The sequence below is a fragment of the Pinus tabuliformis genome, chromosome 7 (assembly GCF_031772625.1).
Source record: "Pinus tabuliformis cultivar Carrire ecotype Pingquan chromosome 7, CPIR1, whole genome shotgun sequence".
In the NCBI taxonomy this organism is placed as follows: domain Eukaryota; kingdom Viridiplantae; phylum Streptophyta; class Pinopsida; order Pinales; family Pinaceae; genus Pinus; species Pinus tabuliformis.
The window spans coordinates 647,890,324-647,897,891 of record NC_142293.1 but is presented as its reverse complement, the minus strand read 5'-3'; positions in this window follow the sequence as shown (position 1 = coordinate 647,897,891).

Sequence of the window (7,568 nt, the reverse complement as noted above, 5' to 3'; positions counted from 1 at the left end):
CTTGAGAGATTAATCTACAAAAAAGAAATTTTGGATTTTCCTTTTCGTCCCTTTTCAAACTCTCTAAAAATGAAAAGGACCGAGTTATCTTTGTCATTAAACTCGTTAAAAACATAAAATAGAGACAAACTTGTCCATCTATACAAGACCGAGTTTCACCTTCTCTAGACTCATTAAAACATCAAATAGTGATGGATTTGCTCGAAGGGTGAAATTATACAACAAGCATATGTTATCCTCCTCAAGCTTGATTAAAAATAAAGAGGTACTAGTCAGCAATGACTGGGGAAATGGGAAAGAGATGAGAATAATTTATGGTAGCAAGTTGCTCTTGAACATGACACTTTCACCTCATCATAGTGACTATGTGGGTTGGGTCATTCAGCTTGATGGTTATCACATCGTTGGTGTATCATACCATCCATTACTTTGTTTTCGGTCAATGCTACCAATTCATCTTAGTTTCGTCGACATGTTCAAGAGAAGTCATTCAGTTCAAACTTCATCCTTTGCAATACTGTAAACCTTCATTTTCATGATTGCCATTCCTGAACCTTATGTCGTGAGTCAATTTTTCATCTCCAAAATCATTTACCTTGTTTCATGTCATTGATGTGGGATACATCAAGGCCCTCCTGCAATGAGTTGCTTCTTGTTGACATCAACACATCATCCAAGAAGTTGACTTAGAAACACCCCTTTAGTACCTTGAGGCTTGCATACATCAATGGCAGGTTTCTCGCTTCTGACAATAGCTTGACATCACTGGCCTTCGACCGAAAGACTTTGTATGGTGTTCGACATCAAATCATTTGTTCACACCATGAAAAATGTACTGTAGTACCTTGAGGGTCATCATCATTATCTGTGATTCCTCTTGCATCTGTTAACGGCTTACATCATTGGCTAGTAATCAGACGATGTCTTCCCATGTTCGACTTCAGAACATCTATTCGGATGGTTGGACTTGTACTTGAGCGAAATATTGAATGAGATTGAAGACCTTGGATCTAGTTTCATCCATCTGGGTTGCGATATTCTCAGGAGTACTAAATCAAATGTACAATGGCCTTACATTCATGGTCACCCATTCATGGGTCTATATCTGTAGACGACTATATTTGTTCATGTAATGAAATTTTATAGCTAAACATCGGTATTCTTTCCCTCAGCGAGTTCATGAGAAAAAATCAAATTATCATGATATATGTATTGTAATTGATGCAGGTCACCTTCTACTTCGAAACCTCCTCTCCACATGATAAAGCATTTCACTCGACATCCATATTTACGACTTCATGCTTTAGGGGGAAATTGTTGCAGATCCATTTGGGCACATCAATACCAACTTACAGATTACTACTATTAGGGCTCATCAACCCCTATTTCAATTGTTACATGCCCTAAAGAAGTCAACCATCAGAATTCCTACCTTCCCAAGAAGTTTCATGACTAAAATCATCTAGAAACTGCCTCTAAGAAGATCAGCGCTGGTAGGCCTTCCTTAGGGTGCGCTACAATGCAAACCATACACTAATAGGGTGCTATGCAGTGCACTTGAGCCCTTGTTGGCTTGCGCTAGGTGAATTTTAGTGAATTTCCATGAGGGGTTGAAAGATTCCTTATCCATTGGATGCCTCTAGAAGTTTCTCAAACCTATCTACTCCTTTGAGCTTGTATTTGGATGAGGAAGGGAGTTAAGGAACATCAATCCCTTTATCCCTTCCTCCATGGAACTAAATTCTAAGTTTTGGAGGGCATTCATTATCACCATTTATGGTATAACTTCCTTCATTTACCTATAAAAAGGCCACTCATCTAAGTGATCTGGGGCTGGAAATTATTGAATTATAGGGAGATGCTGTTAGTATGAGACTTGAATTGATTTCAAGTATTGTAATGATGTCAAAATGTCTTGCTTGTTATGAGGAGAGGATGGGATTGAACTGGAGGATTGATGCTAAATCGAGCAATGGGTTGTAACTCTTCCTTTTACTAATAAATTGTTTAAAGCTTTTTCCATATGCTTGTGTTATTTATTTATGATTTCATATGTGTATCATGTACTTGATTCCATGCTATCTTTAATCAATAGATCATTAGCATATGATTTGATTGGTTGTTGTCTTCTATATATGTGCAGGTACTCTTCAAGTAGATTAAGTATGGAGAGGAGTGACAAAATTGGTCAAGGGAGACAAGGAGCAAACGAAAGCTCAGGTAGGTTTCTTTGCCTCTTAGTTAATCTATTGGTCATAGGAAAAGTAGAGAATGCTTTGCACTATTGTTCTAGACTTAGCTACGAGTCTAGGGGTTTAAGCGTTTATCTATAGACACTAAAACTTCCCAAAACACTATGATGACCAGAAGTTGAAGTTTTTCCCATCTACCCTTAAGGATGCAACCTTGTGTTGGTTCATGGGTTTACCTAGGGACAACATCGCTACCTGGGCTCAAATGCAACAATACTTCAACGACAAGTATAGGGAAAACTGTAGGTCCAAGGATATCAAAGAAGAAATCTTCAGAATGACCTTGGGACATGATGAATCCTTGGAAGATTATGAGGAAAGATTCCAACTCAACTACAAAAGGGCTAGATGCACCCTTGATCCAGAATCACTCAAGTTAGTCCTCCTTAGAGCGATGAGGGAAGATATCCTAGAAACCATAAACATGTTGTTTGAAGGGGACATCTATTAGCTATCTTATGTTGATATCAAGATAGTTTTCAAAAATCATTCTAGGGCTTAAAGAAAGAAGGGTAGGGCTAGTAAAGCTTTGGCTAGTTCATCCTCCTCCAACACATCTATCAAGAGTGAAATTGGAAACATAGTGGAGGAATTTAGGAGTGAAATGTTGCATACCCTTTCTCTGTAAATGGACACCATGCATATCAAGAGTAAGCAGGAGGAAGTAGAGATAGCCTTAGCTGTCATTTTCCCTAGATGCACCAGAAGGCACCCAAGGAATGAATTTTGGTTGAATGTTATAGAGGTCTGCTTGGTTTATGAGGAAACCACTCCATAGATAAGTGCCCTTCTCTACTTGGATTGAAAGATCTATATCAAGGAATTGAAGGTGTGGTTGTGGCTGAAAAAGTTTGTTGTATCAACCAAAGGAGGCCTTAAGGACCTTGACCATACTTGAAGGGCATGCAAGGGGTGTCTTATGCATATTAAAATCCCAATCAGAATGCATCCCTTCCCCCTTGGTGTCCACCAGCTCATCTTTCATGGTCCACACCTTCTCCCTGGTCGTATGCACCTTAATAACATTCTCAACCTACCCATCAATCATTTCAGCCATATGCTCCATCACAACCTCAGTGGAATACCCCATCACAGGGGTGGAGGCCCCCATTCAACCAATCACCAGCCTTACTTACTCCACCTCCATCTCAACCATAGCTCCTTCATCCTTCTCCACATATGCAACCTCATATGCATGCTCAACCAAATCTAAACCCAAACAACAAGCAGGCACATCAGGTCTATAGTGGGGAGACATCCTACCCTGCCTATGTTGTGGAAATTCAAGAAATCAATCTCAAGTCTAGAAGAGTGATTCCAGATAAACAACCTCCATATCCACTTGAGTAGCTTGAAGAGGAAAAGGAAGAGAGTGTTCCTAAATCCAATCAACCTCCATTTCCTGAAAGATTGATCCATTCTAGCCTAACACACCCTAGAAGAGATTGAATTTCTAGGAGAATTGAAAAACTTGTGTGTTAAAATCCCACTCCTCCAAGTCATCAATGATGTCCCCATCTATGACAAGATAATCAAGGTGATCCGGATTTAAATAGGAACGCAACAAATTACAGAGATAACCATATACACAAAGATGCAGCGGAAATAATACTTCATTTCATTAATGGAAAATACTGAAATATGCTTACAAACAGAAATGGAAATAAACTAGCTAGGGCGATGGTAGCTTATCTCTGAGAAGAGATGTGATGGCTACATGCCTCTGAACTGTGTTACAATGAGGCTCGAAGGCCTATTTATTGTTGAGAAACAATGGAAAACCCTTAACATTCCAAAACCTAACCCTAGGAGATGAAACGCCAAACTGTGGGCCCCGTTTGGGGGTAAATTGGTACATCAACTTCCTGGGGTCGTAACTTTGGCATATGATCTCCGTTTGACGCGTACAATAGCTCGTTAGAAAGATCTATCCGAGTACTACCACTTTGGGAGGCAACATCGATCCATGGACCCATGTTGCCCCAGATTCCCAAAAAAACGTCGTTTAGGGCCTCAAAACGGCTCTGGAAGTTCAGGACCCGAAAAACTGCTAAAAATAGTAAACTGTGCTACAATTAAGGAAACTGAAAATGCTGAGGAAGACAATGGTGGGGGTCCAGGTGGACTTGGCAGGTGGCCACCAATATCCACCTGGATCATTCCTCCCCCCTTAGGAAGCAATGGTCCCCATTGCGTTGAGCTCCTCCATGAGATGAGGAAACTTCTGCTGAACTTGTTCCCTGGTGAGCCACTTGCCCTGCTGAAGGAGTTGGCCTGCTTTGACAACTCGATACAGTTGGATATTCTGTTGGCGAGTGTTCTTGATCTGTGTGTCCATGATCCGATCAGTTGCAGCTTGTTCCATGCAATCTGGATTTAATTCTGTGGGTTTGAGCTGTTCTGCAATGTCGGATGTGTCTAGCAATGGTGGAAAGTATGGCCGAAGGCGGTCCACATTGAACACTGGGTGCAGGCCAAGGAATGGGGGAATGCTGAGCTCAAATGCATTGTCTCCCATAGCCTTAGTAATGGTGTAAGGACCATATCGGAGTGGTCTCAATTTCCGATAGGCTCTAGTAAGGCGTTCCTTTTGCAAATGCAACCAGACTTTGTCGCCCACCTGAAACTTGTGTGGCACCCGATGTTGATCATGTCGCTGCTTGTACTTGGCATTTGATTTCTCAAGGATGTCATGGACCTGCTGGCGAATATGTTGGATGCGCTCAATGAAGCTGGTGGCCTTATCTGTTTCGGACTGGACATGAGCTGAATTCATGTGAGTAGCTGCAAGTGGCATGGCCACATCAATGGGGCATAGTGGCTGGAATCCCAAACCCACCTGAAAAGGGCTATGGCCAGTGGAGCTGTGAAGAGCTCGGTTGTAGCTGTGCTGAACGTAGGGGAGGCTCTCGTCCCATGTGCGAGGATGCTTTGAGTTATACATGCGCAGAATGTGCACAATCATCCTATTGACAACCTCTGTCTGGCCATCAGTTTGAGGATGGAAGGCTGTGGACTTCGTGAGTTTGGTGTCCAGCATTGACCAGAGACTGGACCAAAAGGTGCTGAGAAACCGACTGTCCCGATCTGAGATGATAGACTGTGGGATCCCAAAGTGCACCCACACTCGTTCAAAGAAGAGTTTAGCAGTGGCTTCTGCTGTGATATTCTTCTTGCAGGCCATCATAATGGCCATCTTTGAGAACCTGTCGACGACCACAAAAACACAGTCATTTCCATGCTTAGTGGAAGGAAGGCCTGACATGTAATCCATGGAGATGGATTCCCAAGGTCGACTAGGGGTAGGCAACGGGGTATAGAGGCCTTGCTTCTTAATGGTCGGTTTGGCAATGGCACAGGCAGTACATGATCGGATGTACTTCCCAACATCCTGTCGAAGATTCGGCCAATAGAAATAGTTTTGCAGTACTGCCACTGTTTTCTCGACCCCGAAATGCCCAGCAACCCGACTGTAGTGTGCTTCCCAAATCATCTTGGCACGCTCGCTTGAAGGAACACAAAGGTGACCGAGGTGGCATAATAGGGCATCCTGGAGGTGAAAATCTGCAACCTGCCGACCCTCCAAGAGTGTCTGGTATGTGTGGCCGAATTCTGGGTCGCTTTTGTAGAGAAGTGGCCAATCAGAAGTCTCGTGCCCGCAAGAGTTGAGCACGGTGGTTAGCGCCATGATCGGTGGTCGACTGAGGCAATCTGCAACATTATTGGTGCTGCCCTTTTTATACTTGATATTCAAGTGAAACTGTTGCAGGTATGTAGACCACTTTTGATGGCGATCATTCTGCAATTTCCCTTGGGTCTGTATGAACTGCAGAGGTCGGTGGTCTGTGTGGATGACCGTTTCCTTCCCCAAAATGTAATGCTTCCATTGTCGGCAGGCCTGTACAATGGAATACATCTCTTTATCATAAGTGGGGTACTTCCGGACTGTGTCTGAAAGTGTTTCACTGTGATATGCCACTGGATGTCCATGTTGAGTAAGGACTGCCCCAATAGCATAGTCAGAGGCATCTGTCTCGACCTCAAATGGTTGTTGTAAATCTGGTAACGCGAGCACTGGTGCCGTGCAGAGGCGATCCTTCAACTCCTGAATGCCTTTTGTTGAGATTCAGACCAAAAGAATTTTGCTTTCGCCCCGCCCTTGGTGACTTGACTCAAGGGCCAAGAAATATGAGAAAATCCCAACACAAACCTGCGGTAGAAGTTGGCAAGACCTAGAAAGCTGCGGAGCTCTGTTAGAGTGGTTGGAGAGGGCCAATCCCGAATGACTTGGACCTTGGCTGGATCGACATGCACCCCCTGTTCATCAATGATGTATCCCAGATACTGAACCTCGGTCATGCCAAAAGTGCATTTCTCCAAATTGGCACATAGCTTGTGTTGCCGCAGTGTTTGGAGAACCTGTCGGATGTGGTGGAGGTGCTCTTCCCAACTCTGGCTGAAGATCAGAATGTCATCCAAGTATACTACTACAAAGGAGTTGGTGAATGGCCGCAAGATGTCATCCATTAGCCTCATAAAGGTTGCAGGAGCATTCGTCAATCCGAAAGGCATGACCAACCATTCGAAGAGGCCCTCCTTGGATTTGAAGGCAGTCTTCCACACATCTGAGGGTTCAATTGGTACCTGGTGATATCCTGACTTCAGATCGATCTTGCTGAAATATTTCGCCCCCTTTAGTTGGTCTAGGAGGTCATCAATCCGCGGGATCGGGTACCTATTACGGACAGTGATCTTGTTCAGCGCCCGATAGTCAATACAAAGTCTCCACGTCCCATCCTTCTTCTGTACCAATACTATCGGGCTCCCACAGGGCGAAGAACTCGGATGGATGTGACCTTTCTGCAGGAGCTCCTGAATCTGCCTCTTGATTTCATTGTTCTCCAGAACGGAGCGCCGATAAATTGGTCCATTGGGTAGCGGCGCACCTGGGGTCAGATCGATGGAGTGCTTGACTTGACAGTGCAGAGGAACCCCTGCCGGGGAGGTGAAGATGTCTTCGTACTCCTCCACAATCTTATCCATCTGTAGCTGCCGTGCAGAGGGACCCCGTTTGGAGGCCGCGGCCACTATCTTCTTCTTCCCTTGAGGGCGTATCATCAGGAAAACAAATTTCCTGGTTTTGGAAATGATCTTACTGCATTGTTTTGCAGTAATCAAAGAGATGGCGGCAGGTGGTGCTACCTCTGGTATCCTGAACAACTTATTTCCCAATGTAATAATAACAGCACGGGGCCTTGATTCATACACAGCATGTCGCTTCCACAAGTATGGTTGTCCTAGTAATACATCACAAAC